The 15034-nt window shown below is 43.0% G+C and overlaps 1 pseudogene; it reads left to right on the top strand.

Annotated features, from left to right (window-relative positions):
- Nucleotides 1–10670, top strand: LOC101447358 (small ribosomal subunit protein eS1-like; annotated as a pseudogene).
- Nucleotides 10671–15034: the final 4364 nt, after the last annotated feature.

Genomic DNA, 15034 nt, shown 5'->3' with positions numbered 1-15034 from the left:
ATGGAGCAGGTATTGAACTCAGATCTTATCTAACTCTGAAGATTGTCATGCTACTCATGTGCCCAAAACATTCAACAGTTCCCTGCTAATTATCCATTTGTCCCCAGCATCCTTGTTCCACATCCAATGTCTCCACACCCTAGCTTCACCTTCTGCCCAGTTTTCCTCCTCCCCTCCTTTGTATCTGTCCCCACCCGCCCCACTGCCTCGCCTTCCTGTCGTAGTTAGGGCGCAGATAGTGAATCATGACTCTGCCATCGAGTACTTCTTTAAATCTGGGTTCTCTTATCTGTAAAATGCCCACCTTGGAACCCCAGGACTTCCTCGAGGATTAGATATAATGAGCGTAAAGGACCTGGAATGGCACAAAACACATAATAAATAGGTGACCCCCAAAATAGGACCTCCCACGATCATCATGATTATTTCTGCCTGTGTCTTTGTTCATGACATTCCCCACATCTGAAATGCTTGCCCTTCCTACTTCTCTAGCCTAACAGTCTCTAAGGGCTAAATCCCATCTTTATGAAACCATTTCTTTTCTAGCACACATTATATCTCTCTTCTAAAATTCTGAATGCACTTTTTATGTATACTGGATGACTAACATTATATACTATCTTGTTCTCAAATTTTTTTTTAAAGGTTGGTTTTTTTCAAATTATCTATTTATTTATCCCCGCCCCCCTGCTGTTTTTGCTGTCTTTGTCCATTTGCTGTGTGATCTTCTGTATCTATTCTCTTTTGTCTTCTCTTCTCGTCTTTCTCCTCTAGGATTCACCAGGATTCAATCCTGGGGACCGCTGATGTGGAGAGAGGTTCCCTGTCAATTGCGCCACCTCAGTTCCTGGTCTCTGCTTCACCTTGACTCTCCCCTTTGCCTCTTGTTTGTTGAGTCATCATCTCGCTGTGTGACTCACTGGCGTGGGCACTGGTTCACCACGCAGCACTTGGCTCACCACACGGGCACTGGCTCACTGTGCAGGCACTTTTTCTCTTTTTCTTTTCTTTTCTTTTTTAACCAGGAGGCCCAGGAATTGAACCTGGGTCCTCATACGATACGAGGAAGCCCTATTACTTGAGCCACATCCACTTCCTTCAAATGGTTTTATGTGAGTGAGTCTTATTAGCTACTTGTGAGCTAGTTGTGCTTTTTTTTTTTAAGATTTATTTTATTTATTTTTCCCCATCCCCTCATTGTTTTGCCCTTGCTATGTCTGTTCATCTTCCTTTTAGGAAGCACTGTGAACTGAACCTGGGACCTCCCATGTGGGAGGGAGATGCCTAGTCCCCTGGGCCACCTCTGCTCCCTGCTTTGTTGTGTCTCACATTGTTTTCCTCCTTGTGTCTCTTGTTGCATCAACTTGCTGTGCCAGCCTGTCATGTCAGCCTGTCACGTCAGCTCATTGTCTTGCCTGTCTTCTTTAGGAGGCACCAGGAACCAAACCCTGGATCTCCCATGTGGTAGGCAGCAGCTCAATCGCTAGGGCCACATCCACTTTCCTGCTTGTGCTTCTTCTGTTCTCTTCTTTCTTTTCTCATCTCAAAGCTCCTAGTAACATGTAGCAAAGTGATTTACTAATTGGCTGATGGAAAATTTTAAACAGTGGGAGAAGTGTGAGAGGAAAAAGAGCAAATTGGACATTACCTGGTTTGATTTTAGTTGGCAATCAGTGTTTTATGTTCAAGGTGTTCTCTTAAGTAGCTTGACCCAGAAAGGCAGGTCCAGGGATACAGAGGGACCACCTGCTGCATGGGAAAGAGAAACAGCAGAGCTCTGTATTGCTGACTCTGTAAAATTCTCCCTTAAAGAAGAGACAGAGACAGGAGAACGTGATTTGGGATGAATTTCTATTTTCTTCTCGTATGATAAAGTCTAGAGTTGGAAAAAAGATCATTAAGAAAAGAATGCCAGGAAGAAAGGAAGGAAGGAAGAAAGGGAGGGAGGGAGGGAAAAGGAAGGAAGGGGGAAGGAGGGAGGAAAGGTAAAAGGAAAGAAAGAAACTGCCTATTTAGGAACTATTACATCCTATACCCATTTAGGTGAACTTACTGATAATTAACATTTATTAGGTCCTTCCTATGTGCCACATTCTATAACATAGTATGGTGGTTTGGAGCTATAATTACCCAGGAAAACACATTCTCAACCTTAATCCATTCCTGTGGGAGTGAACTTACAGTTAAGTAGGACCTTTTGATGAGGTTACTTCAGTTCAGGTGTGGCCCACAATCAGAATGGGTCTTTTTTTTGAGTACCAGGACTGGGGATTGAACCCAGAACCTCATATGTGGGAAGCCAGTGCTCAACCACTGAGCCACATCAACTCCCATGAGGTTTTTTTTTCCCCATTGGTTTGTTTCTTATTAGTTTTTTGATTTTAGAAGGCACCAGGAATTTTTGAATGGAAGAGCTGACAACTGGAGTTTTTTTGGGAGAAGGAGATGAAAACAATTGAAATGGAGAAGAAAGGTCTATTTTTGTGGCACAAGGTAAAAAGGAAAATTAGTCTTGGGGATAAGACTACAATAAAGCCATCAAAGTAGGTTTTATTGACTCACCATTACTCATAAATTTATTAAACATTCATTAAATTGCTAGAAGTAAGCATGCTACTAGCTGTAGGGGAACCATGGTCTGAAAGTCAAATGTTCATATACCTCCTAAATCCAACCCAATGACAAGAGAGGTCTCTGACAGAGAGGGTGGAAATTAATGCCCAAGATAGATCCCCAGGTCAAAGATGACAGAAAAATTACAGGAGTGCTGTAGCTGAAGACGCCGGGCTCGCTTCTTTCTCAATTCCTCCTGCCTTCCCAACGAGGCTGAGGCATATTGCTTCCAGGATCAGGAAAGCAGAATTGCTCCCCCCACAATCCCAACCAGGATCCGACACAAATGAGCAAAGATGTAGGGTCAAATATTTGGGGGTGGACAGAGGGTGAAGAAACAAGGCCACTGGGGACGTTTTACAACTCACAGCCCTGAACTTGTTCTCAGTTTGGCTCTGTTGTAAGAGGAGCAATGATTAGAAACAATTGCGGGGTGGAAAAGTGCTGATACAGTCAGCCTACTAACCTCTGCCTGATATTTTAATATCCACTTCCTGAGCCTCTAAAAGGAGATAGCTAATGGCCTTTGGTAAGTGGAGAGAGCCAGAACAGTACTCAAGCGTTATTGCAGGACTGCTTTTAAAAGGAGTAAAAGTCTGGTGAACACTGATGTAAAGTACTATCAGAATGGCACAGAGTGAGCCAAGTTAACAGCCTCGGCAGTCAACAGGCTTCTGGCAGTAGACCTACAGGAGCCCCATGGTTGAGCGCCTGCTTTGCACGTACAAAGTCCCGGGTTCATTCCCCAGGACTCCGAAGAAAAGAGAGAGCCAGAAAGCCCAGAGCATAACAAGAAGAGCAGGATGGCCGGCTGAGCAGGTGCCGCCCGTCTCTCCTGTGCCCTAAAGTCTGGTGCCCTCACCCTCCAGTCAGGCCCAGCACGTTCATCCTCAGACAGGGTCCTCTCCTGCTGATGTGTATGCCCTTACCACCGGGGAGGGAGAGAGCCCCAGGGGCGGGAAAGTCAACCACTGTCCCAAGCCGATACTCCTTTTCGTAACTGCTTCCCTTCTTCCACTTATGTTTCCCCCGCCAAACAAAAATAGCGTAATATAAAGAAAAATTAAAAACGAAAAAATAAATAAAAAGAAAAAAATGGCATACTCATTTTTAAAAAGGATTTGGAAAATATCAAATAAGAAAGAATTTTCTTATAATCTCAATATGTGCTCTGGCCTCCACCAGAGTAAAGGTTCCTGTTTGCCTTGTCTCTCAAGTGCTACCCTCAGAAGGGTGCCTGGCACACAGTAGGTGTGCAGCACAATTTTCTTTTTTGAAGGAATCAGTGAATACCTAGAGATTGCATTTTAATATCAAAGTATACAGTTAAGCCTATATTTTAAAGCAGGTGTCTTTTCATAACCTTGTGTATACGGTTTTGCACCTGCTTTTTTCACGTTATCACAAACATTTCTCCATTGTATTAAATTCATCTGATTGAGCGACAGTCTCCCTAAGGCCAGGGGTTCTTAACCAGGGGCCCCCTTGTGGGTCCATGGAAGGATTTCAGAGGGTCCGTGAGCCTGAAATGTAAAAAATCAACTCAGTTAGATGTCCAGCATAATATGCCGGTTGCCTTGTCAAGTACTACACCACAGTTTAATGTTCTCATTCACGATAAAAAACAGTCTGCACATTGACATGTCTTTAAAAAATAAAACTTAATTTTAACTTTCCTGTATTTCTGATGTATTGGATTATTATTTAATGGGTTAAGAAAGAAGCACATAAGTATAATATTATATCATGGTTTTTTTTTTAGATTTGTTTTATTTATTTATCCACTGCCCCCCCACCTTCATTGTTTGTACTCACTGTCTGCTCTGTCTGTCTTTTTTTTTTCAGGAGGCACTGTGAACTAAACCTGGGACTTCCCATGTGGTAGGCAGGTGCCCAATTGCTTGGGCCACATCTGCTTCCCTATTATATGATTTTTTAAAAAATTTAATTAAATTTTTAAATTATCTTTTTAAAAAGTTAATAGATATGATATGTTTTTATTTTAATAACTATATTTCAAAATATGTCATTGGTTTCCTTTTTAATTTTATTTTATACATTCAAAAACATTATTCTTGTGGGGACATGTTGGTGTGGGTGTGATTTATTTATTAAATAATACACAGCATAGTGCAGACTTAGCATGATTTTTATTTTGATGTAGCATGTTCTGAGTGCAGTGGATAACTGAACTGCCTGCAAAAAGATTGGTAAGGAAGACAGAAATAGTTTTGTGATGCCATGGGAAAACTTGAATTTCTAAATGTTTGCTGACAAGACCATTTAAACAGGTGTTGAACCATGTTAGGTTATCAGGTATTGGAATTATGGGAAAGTTGTAAGATGTAATTTTGAATAATCCTAAAATTTAATTGAAAGACATGCCATTGTTGAGTGTCATAAAACTATCTGCCATTCTGAGAAGGGGTCTGTGGTTTTCACCCAACTGGCAAAGGGGTCTGCAGGACAAAAAGGTTAAGAACCCTGCTAGAGGTGTACATAGGTTATCTAATTATTCTCCTATAGTTGAACATTTAGGTTATTTTAAACTTTGCCATGGTTAGTAAGGCTGCAGTACTCTCAGACACAAAGCATGTGATTGATAAAAATGATTTCTAAGAAAAGATTCCCAGAAGTTAATTTACTGGGGCAAAGTATATGAAATTCTTGCAAGCCTTTCTTGATGTTTGCTTTCTAACAGCCACTTGCCAAATGGCTTTCCAGAATCCACAATGTCTAGAAAGGTAACTATATTGTGACCAAGTTTGGCTATTTCAAGCATGTAAGAATGGTTTAAAACTTGAAAAAACAATGAAATCATCTCATTAACAGGATAAAAGGGGGGGAAATCATTTGACCATCTAGGTAGAAAATGAAAAAGTTTGACAAAATTCAATATACATTCTTAATTAGTATTTCTTGTAAATACGTTGAAAAGAATGTCTTGAATCTGATAAAATGTATGTACAAAACCTTACACAAACACTGTTTAAGTGTTCAAAGCTTTCCCTCTGAAATTGAGAATGAGATAAGAATGTCCTAGTCAATTAGATAAGCAAGATAAAGAAAAAAAGTATAAGAATATGAAAGCAAAGACTAAAAACTTTAGATCCTCCTTCTGCATTTTCATCCTTTTGTTTCTCTGTACTTTTAATTTGGGTATTTATTATTGACCTTTCAGTTCACTAATTCTCACTTCAGTTGTCAAGTTCATTCTTAAATTTTTCTATTCTAGAAATTTCATTTTAAAAGTAGTTTCCAGTTTTCTGCATAAATTTTCAATTATGCCTTTTATTTCTCTAAAAAATATTAAGTACAGTTATTTTACAGTCTGTGTTTAACTAGAGACTCATGAGTCTCTTTTTATTGAATGTTTTTACCCCTTGGTTATCCTAGCACATTAACTGGTCTCCTCGTGTGACTGATTATTTTTATTAGGTACCAGATATTGCACTTGAAAAATCGTAGAGATAAATCAAAGTCTAAGCTAATGTTATCTTTCAGCAGAGAGGGTTTTTGTTTTCTTCCTAGTAGCAGTTAAGGGCATTAGCAATAATTTCAATTTGAAACTTGCTTAGGTTTCTGTGCAAGTCAGTTCGTTTACACTTGGCTCCTCATCATAGAGGATAGCTTTTTTGTCCTTACCCGAGCGTAGGGGAGTTTCTGGGATCTCCTCCTGGGTAGGTAATGGACTCCAGGACTTCCTTCTAGCCTCATACATTTGTCAGCGTCTCTGGAGGATTTTGCAGCCTATGACCTGACTCTGCCGGAAGCTGCAGAAATCTCAAATATAATGCTCATCTCTTTGTGTTTCCTTCTTTTCTAAGATCTTGACCTGATGGTTCTTCACTAACATCTTAGCTGCCTGATGCCCTTGAACATTAAAAAAAAATTATAATTGTTCAGCTTTTCTAGTTCTTGGCAGAAAAATTAATTGAAATTAGTTAGATGATTACAATCACAAGTCAAACTCACAGGAAGGAAAATGCTTAGGTATAAATGAAAAGAATCAAAGTGAAGAAAAGAGCAGTCTATGAAAGAAAATATTAGAAATCAGGAGGACATGAGCATATATATGAAGAAAATAAAATCAACAGACAAGAAACTTAGTTACAACCTCTTAATACTAGTCAATACTTTTCATGCCTGACTTTTTCAATCTATATATTCTACCATATGGCTAATTTCTTCCTTGATTTGATACATTTTCCTGGGGACTGTAAGGCAATTTTTCATAGAAACCCAATTTTTAAGTTATTAGTGAGATTATATAAGAAAGAGGGGAAAAAGGAATGATATGCATTATAGATACTCAGGTAATTAGGCAAAAAAAATAAGGTGCAATTGTTCAGTCAATTATTAGGGGACAAAAAGAGTTATCTTTCAAAAAATTAAGTATTTAAATAAAATATGTGAAAATAATAAAGACCCTAAATATGGAGAATTGGGTAACTGTGTGGGGAAAAAAAAGCCAAACTATTTAAGAGTGGGGTAGTCGTATCAAAATAAAATTCACAATAGCATTAAAAAAAGAAGACATCTTAAAAGAAGCATTATTGCCAACATAAAAATAATAAAAAATAAAGTGTTGGTAAAATAGGAATTAAGAAAAGTTCTTAAACAGAAAAATTCTTTTAAATAGCATTGAAAATGCACAGACTGCACTCTCAAAATGTGATTCTATTTAATCTGATCTTTTGATTCAGGATACCTCCTTTATGGGTTTCTTTCCACTTATTATGAAATGGTTTGATGAAAATATCCAATTTATTGATCCATAAATCCTCCTCTTGTTTTGAATTACCCTAAGTTGTCTCCAGTCATTTCAAAGGGTGACATGCAATCTTCAAACAAACTAAATAATAATTTTAATTTGTTTTAATTAAAAACACCAAAAGTGGGTTTTGGAGATAACGTGTGGTGTTGCAAAATCAAAGAGTACATCCTCTCCAAAAAAGTTTAGGAATCATTGCATTTATCTAGAGTGTGTCTAAAAACACTAGATGGTTTCCATATATATGCCCCAAAGTGCTCTGAAGCTATAACATGGTATCATAAAAACCACTGAACTGAGGGAAAAACTCATGATTCAAGGATATATCATCAAAACAAATGGTTGAGCTGTGCTTTTTGCATTTCATCAAGTTGAATCCTATGGCCCCTTGTAAAGCTATTGTCGGGATCACACTCACCTTCTGTGCTCCGCTCCGTGATGTTGAGCTGGGAACTCTACAAACGGTATTTCTCCTTAGACTCTGCTAGTGAGGGACACTAGAGGGACATGGGGAGGGGGAAGGGAGCTGTTGCTTCCTGTCGGCTTCCTGTGAGCTTCCTGTCGGCTTCCTGTCGGCTTCCCGTTGGTTTCTATTCTGGCCAGCGTCACTCCAGCCTTGCTTCTTCCCTCCTGCAGGATCACTCCGTTCCATATGTGGCAGTTTGGAACTCTTCCAGTCCCCAGAGAACCAGCCCCACGCTGCCCCTCCTCTTCCAAGACACCACCACCAGCTGGACGGAGCCCCTCCTCAATGATCTAGGTCTCCCTTTGGAATCTTCTAAGTTTTAAAACTTCCAACATCTTTGTTTTGTTTCCCCAGCTCTGGGGGAGAAGACTGCCTCCTGTATTGCTTATTCAGTTTATAAAACGTAGATACCTTAGTGTTCTATTTTTTGTCTTTTCAGTTACTGTGGTAGGTAGAATAATGGTCATCCAAGGATGACCATGCCCTAATTTCAGGAACCTGTGAATATGTTACTTTTCATGGCAAAAGGGACTTGGCAGATGTGAGTAAGTTACAGATCTAGAAATGGCATATTGACCTGCACTATCTGGGTGATCCCAATGTAGACAAAAGGATCCTTATAAGAGGAGGCAAGAGGATCAGTGTCAGAGAAGGAGATGTGACAATGGATGCAGAGGTTGGAGTGGTTAAGGGGCCACAAGCCAAGGAATCCAGGTAGGCTCTAGAAGCTGGAAAATGCAAAGAAACATTCTCTCCTAGGGCCTCCAGAAGAAATGCAATTCTGCCTACACCTTGATTTTAGTCCAGTGAAGCTGAATGAACACTCTGACCTGCAGAACTGTAAGATAATACATTTATCTTGTTTGAAGCCACTAAGATTGTGGGAATTTGTGACAGCAACAATAGAAAATGACTACAGCTTACCTAGTTAGTAATACTGTATATTGAATTCTCTCTGTGAAAATAAATGCCATGGGCCTTTTGACTCTCTAAGTGGTGCTGTGCAGTTGGCAAGAACAAGTGCCTTACAAAAGGTGGTGTGACAGCTAATGTCATATGTCAATTTGACCAGGTTATGGTATCCAGTTGTTTGGTCCAGCAAGCAGTGGCCCTGATTGTTACTATGAGGACACTCATAAATGGATTTAAAGAATTAGTCATTTGATTGCCTCTATGGCTGATGACATCTACAATCAACAAAGGAGATTGCCTTCAGCAATGAGAATGAGAGGAGTGCTTAATCCAATCAGTTGGAGGCCTGAAGGGAGAACTGAGAATCTCAGCAGACAGAGGACTTTCTATCTCTACTTCAGTCCGCAAACTTCTGGGGACTTCAGCATCACCTCATTGGAGTTTCCAACTTGCTGCCTGCCATATGGAATTCGGAGTTGCCAATCTCCATGGTAGCAGGAGCCAATTCCTATAAAAAAAGCTTCTAATATTTACATATATATTGACACACATGTATATGTGTACAGGTGTGTACATACACACATATATAGTCAGCTGTATTTCTATGGAGAACCATGACTAATACAGGTGGCAACAAAGAAGCCAAGAAGAATATGGCTGACCTATTTTCTAAGAAAGATTGCTATGATGTGAAAGCACCAGCAATATTTAATATAAGAAATATTGGGAAAGCACTAGTTACAAGGACTTAAGGAATCAAAATTATGTTATCATATGGCTTTAAGGACCATATTTTTAAACTAAGTCTTACTGATCTGCTGAATGATCAGTAAGTTGCATTTACAAAACTCAAGCTAATCACTGAGGATGTTCAGAGCAAAAACTACCTCACCAACTTCCAAGGCATGGAACTTACTCATGATAAAATGTGCTCCATGGAGGATTGCATCCAATATCCATGTGGCATCTAAACCCCCTCTTGACATAGATGTGGAATGGACACAACCAAGCCAAGGTCCACAGGAAGGAGGAATACAGTAAGGATCAGAGTGGACTTAATGATATTCTATTCATGAACTATTATGGTTAATAATCGAGAAAATGTGGCATTGGTGTGGAAAAAGTGGCCATGGTGACTGCTGGGTGCGGGGGAAGAGAAGAGATGTGGAGGCATTCTTGGGACTTGGAGTTGTCCTGGGTGGTGCCCCAGGGACAATTGCCGGATGTTGTATGTCCTCCCATGGCCCACTGGATGGAACGTGGGAAAGTGTGGGCTGTGGTGTGGAACACGGGACGTGGGGTGCAGCGATGCCCGGAGATGTACTCACCAGACACAATGGATGTGACATGATGATGGGGGAGAGTGTTACTGTGGGGGGAGTGGTGGGGTGGGGGTGGTGGGGGCGAATGGGGACCTCATATTTTTTTAATGTAATATCTTTTTAAAAAATGAATAAATTGAGTAGAATTTGGAAAAAAAAAAAGGCAGATCATGGCTGAAGCTCATGTGGCCCTCAAAACTACTGATGATTACTTGCTTCATCTGTTCTGTGTTGGTTTTACTAAAGAACACAAAAATTAGATTCAGAAAACCTGTAACTCTCACCACCAACAGATCTGTAAAATCCAGAAGAAGATGATGACCTGAGAGGTGCAGACAAATGACTTGAAAGAAGTAAATAAAATGATTGGTAAAGATATAGGAAAGCCTTGCTAATCTCTCTATCCTCTCCACAATGTGCTCATTAGAAAAGTAAAAATGCTGGAGAAACCCAAGTTTAAATTGGGAAAACTCAGGTTTTTCATGGTGAAGGTAGTAATTCTGGAAAAGCTCCTGGGGATGAGATAGGTGCTCAAGCTGAATGAGCTGATGGAGATGAGCCACCAATCCAAGAATTTGCTTAAAATTCAGACTTGTAAAGGTGGTGAGTAGAAAGTCTTATTTGTGAATTGGGTTTGTGTTCCCTGACTTGACTCTGACTGATACAAGTAAACTCTACATATCTAGTTCTATTTCTAATATCTGTATTATTAAAGATTAAGTACTGCCCAGTTATTTATCCAATTCCAATTCTCAGGTCACTGTTGCATTTCCCAAGGTTGACATTAGTTTGCGAGGACGTTCTTAACAATGAACTTTTAAACAAGAGTTTTCCTACTTATAAAGGCCAAGTTTACATCAAACCATGTAAAATTAAAATACATGAACTGAATTAGAAATTAAAATACAGGACATAAATATCAATTTGTAAAAGTTGTCATGACAATCAGGAAAACCAGTGAAAACGTCTGTGCACACATTACGGTCCGTGTGCGGGAAGCAGGCGAATGCCTGGACGGGCAGGAAGTGGGTGTCTGGTTAATGAAAAAACGAATAAATGTAACATGTCTCGGCCTGAAGGCAGCAGCCTACGACTGAGAAGTCTAGAAAGGTTGGGAAACGGGGCAAGTGCAAACTCTAGGAATTTAGTGAAGCTTGGAAGCCGTCGCTGTACATGGTGATTCAGGTAACTGAGCCAAATTCAACATCCAGGAAAGCGGGCCTGCGGGCTAGGGCTTAGCTGTGTGCACAGTGCTTCCTTAAGGCTCCCAGTGTTCTTGTCTACTTCCCTTCTTCTCTCCCTCCATCTCTGCCTACCTCAAATGAAAATTTTCAACATCCCTATCGCTTAGCTAATGTGGTAGAGGAAGATATTATATTTCAAGGGCAGAGGATATTGGTGTGTCCTTGCCTGTAGAATTTTCTTTCCTCCTCTACCTTGAAGATACTAGAACAATTTGAGAATTAAATTACAAATGCTTTCTTCAGACCAACTTAAACCCAATTTTATTTTGTTTGAAGGGAAACAATGTATATATATTATAGTATTTAATAAGCCCCTCCCCCTAAAGATGCGGGTGGGGTAGGTAAAAGCTTCTACAAAGCATGTGCTTTTTTCTTTTTTGGTCTATGGAGAGGCAACCCTATGAAACACAAGATCATCAATTATAATAACAAGACACACTGAAGGAAAATGAGAAGTGGGCATTCATAGCTGAAGAAAACAAGATCTGTCGGACCTGATTGCTGTCTGTTACCTCAGACCAATAACCAAGGGTCACTTAGTGTTTCAGTAAAGCACTGCACATCCGAAGAGCTCCCGAAGGTACTGCAGTACTGCAGCAGAGAGCAAACATTAACGAAATGACAGAGTCAGCAAGTCGGCTTATATTCACTCTCCTACATACATGAGAGAGAAAGCTGGATCCTGCATCGAGATATAAGACTGAGTGCATGCTTCTACCTTCCAGAACGCCCAGCAAAAATAATACTATTGAAAGAATGAATTAAAAACAAAGATATAAGTTGAGAAGAAGCATCATCAGAAAGCTTAAAACGTTGAGAAAATTCATGAATGATAAAAAGCAGATGGGATCATGTTAAGGGAGGCAACCATAACCCTAAATGCGTGGGAGAAAAGGTAGCTATGGAGTCCGGAGAGGTGCCGGAAGAATACGAAGCTCAGGGTGAATGGAAACAAAGCAACAAGGAACAGAAGTGACTGAGGAAAGACGCAATTTGACAACTGAGTGCTCAGGACGTGGGTTTCTCCTCTTGTGCTGAGTAGCAACTTCAGCAGAGTTTAGTGCCGGGAGGGCAGACCCATACGCTGCCTCGGTCCCCAGGAGAGATCTGAGATGCTCATGAAGTGCATACGTGGAGATGTCGAGTAGGCAGTGGTGAGCTCGCGTGTGGCACTCAAGGGAGAGGCCCTGGCTCGAGATACTTATTTGGAGTCATCACATATAGATGGTATTTAGAGCCCTAAGACCAGAGATCATCTGGGGAAAGAATGTTGCTAAAGAAGAGCCTAGGACTGACCCTCAGGAACCCCCAACATTTAGAGCCCAGGTTATAACTATGTGACACCGAAATAACCAGTGAGTTAAATTAGCTTAAGCAATTTAGTGAAAAAGTGAGTTGAATGAGCCACTGACAGTTAAGTAGAATGGGCCTTGCTCACCTAAGATGCAATTGAAACACGTTCTAGCCCACCTAGCAAAGCCTTTGCGTGACAGCTCAGAGCTTAGGCTTGACCCCTTGTTTCTTCTCTCCTAGGAGTTCTGCTTTTCTGCATGCTGGGACCTCTACCTTCTCTCCTCTGTGCTCCACTAAGGACCGATCCTTCGTGTTTGTAATTCACAGCATTTAAATGAGTGAAGGAAACTAATTGTAGGTATTTACCCCCCACATTGTGCTTTTGGCAACTGATGATTCAAAAATGCAAAAAAATCAAAAGTTGCAATTAATCCAGTAACATTTTCAAATAAATTTATATTTCATTAACCACAGTGGTTTTATCTATATTTGAACATTCAGCCACACATCCGTAATCCACGGAGGGTTTTGCTTGATTGGCTGCCAGCCACACTGACCTTTTGAAGGGAACTTTTGAAGACCAAACAGATTTTGAAACGCAAAGGAATGAAATAGCCATGCTGGGAGGGCAGGGATCAGAGTTAATATTTTGATAGGCTGCTCCTTGGCCGATGTCACTTAAGAATAATCGCATGTGGGGCTTCTGTGCCGAAGGTTCATGCAGAGCTGAAAAGCAAGTCTGAGAAGAGTCCACCGTTATCCCACTATGTTATCGTTGTCTTATTTGTCCATTTCTCCCTCTAGATTGGGAAGAGAGAAAGGATGGGAATCATATCTGTTGTATCCCCAAGACCCACCACAGTTCCTAATCTAAGGTTGAGTGTCAACGAATATTTTTTGAAGAAATGAAAGAAAGAATGAATGATGAATGTGGTCGTGCACTGCTGAGGGCCAGGGCCCCCTGACGAGCTGTGTCTTAACCGTTGCCATCAGTCATGGCCTCTCGGGTTGGCCGACGCCGGTTTCCGGCCCCTGTGGAAGACTTTCCACAGTGCCTTTGAAAAGTTCCTAACTCCTGGTGCGGACAGGGTCGGGCCTTGCTCCCCACGCCTTGCTCCCCACGCTGATGTTGTCGGTGTGGGCAGGGTCGGGCCTTGCTCCCCACGCTGACGTTGTTGGTGTGGGCAGGGTCGGGCCTTGCTCCCCACGCCTTGCTCCCCACGCTGACGTTGTCGGTGTGGGCAGGGTCGGGCCTTGCTCCCCACGCTGACGTTGTCGGTGTGGGCAGGGTCGGGCCTTGCTCCCCACGCTGACGTTGTCGGTGAGGGCAGGGTCGGGCCTTGCTCCCCACGCTGACGTTGTCGGTGTGGGCAGGGTCGGGCCTTGCTCCCCACGCTGACGTTGTCGGTGTGGGCAGGGTCGGGCCTTGCTCCCCACGCCTTGCTCCCCACGCTGACGTTGTCGGTGTGGCCAGGGTCGGGCCTTGCTCCCCACGCTGACGTTGTCGGTGTGGGCAGGGTCGGGCCTTGCTCCCCACGCCTTGCTCCCCACGCTGACGTTGTTGGTGAGGGCAGGGTCGGGCCTTGCTCCCCACGCTGACGTTGTCGGTGTGGACAGGGTCGGGCCTTGCTCCCACGCTGACGTTGTCGGTGTGGACAGGGTCGGGCCTTGCTCCCCACGCCTTGCTCCCCACGCTGACGTTGTTGGTGAGGGCAGGGTCGGGCCTTGCTCCCCACGCTGACGTTGTCGGTGTGGACAGGGTCGGGCCTTGCTCCCACGCTGACGTTGTCGGTGTGGACAGGGTCGGGCCTTGCTCCCCACGCCTTGCTCCCACGCTGACGTTGTCGGTGTGGGCAGGGTCGGGCCTTGCTCCCCACGCTGACGTTGTCGGTGTGGCCAGGGTCGGGCCTTGCTCCCCACGCTGACGTTGTCGGTGTGGACAGGGTCGGGCCTTGCTCCCCACGCCTTGCTCCCCACGCTGACGTTGTTGGTGAGGGCAGGGTCGGGCCTTGCTCCCCACGCTGACGTTGTCGGTGAGGGCAGGGTCGGGCCTTGCTCCCCACGCTGACGTTGTCGGTGTGGACAGGGTCGGGCCTTGCTCCCCACGCCTTGCTCCCCACGCTGACGTTGTCGGTGTGGGCAGGGTCGGGCCTTGCTCCCCACGCTGACGTTGTCGGTGTGGGCAGGGTCGGGCCTTGCTCCCCACGCCTTGCTCCCCACGCTGACGTTGTCGGTGTGGGCAGGGTCGGGCCTTGCTCCCCACGCTGACGTTGTCGGTGTGGGCAGGGTCGGGCCTTGCTCCCCACGCTGACGTTGTCGGTGCGGACAGGGTCGGGCCTTGCTCCCCAGGCTGACGCTGTGGGTGTGGACAGGGTCGGGCCTTGCTCCCCACGCTGACGTTGTCGGTGTG

The sequence above is a fragment of the Dasypus novemcinctus genome, chromosome 1, assembly GCF_030445035.2.
Source record: "Dasypus novemcinctus isolate mDasNov1 chromosome 1, mDasNov1.1.hap2, whole genome shotgun sequence".
NCBI lineage: Eukaryota > Metazoa > Chordata > Mammalia > Cingulata > Dasypodidae > Dasypus > Dasypus novemcinctus.
Note: the sequence above shows the minus strand (reverse complement) of the source record. Positions and strands in the feature narration are given on the sequence as shown.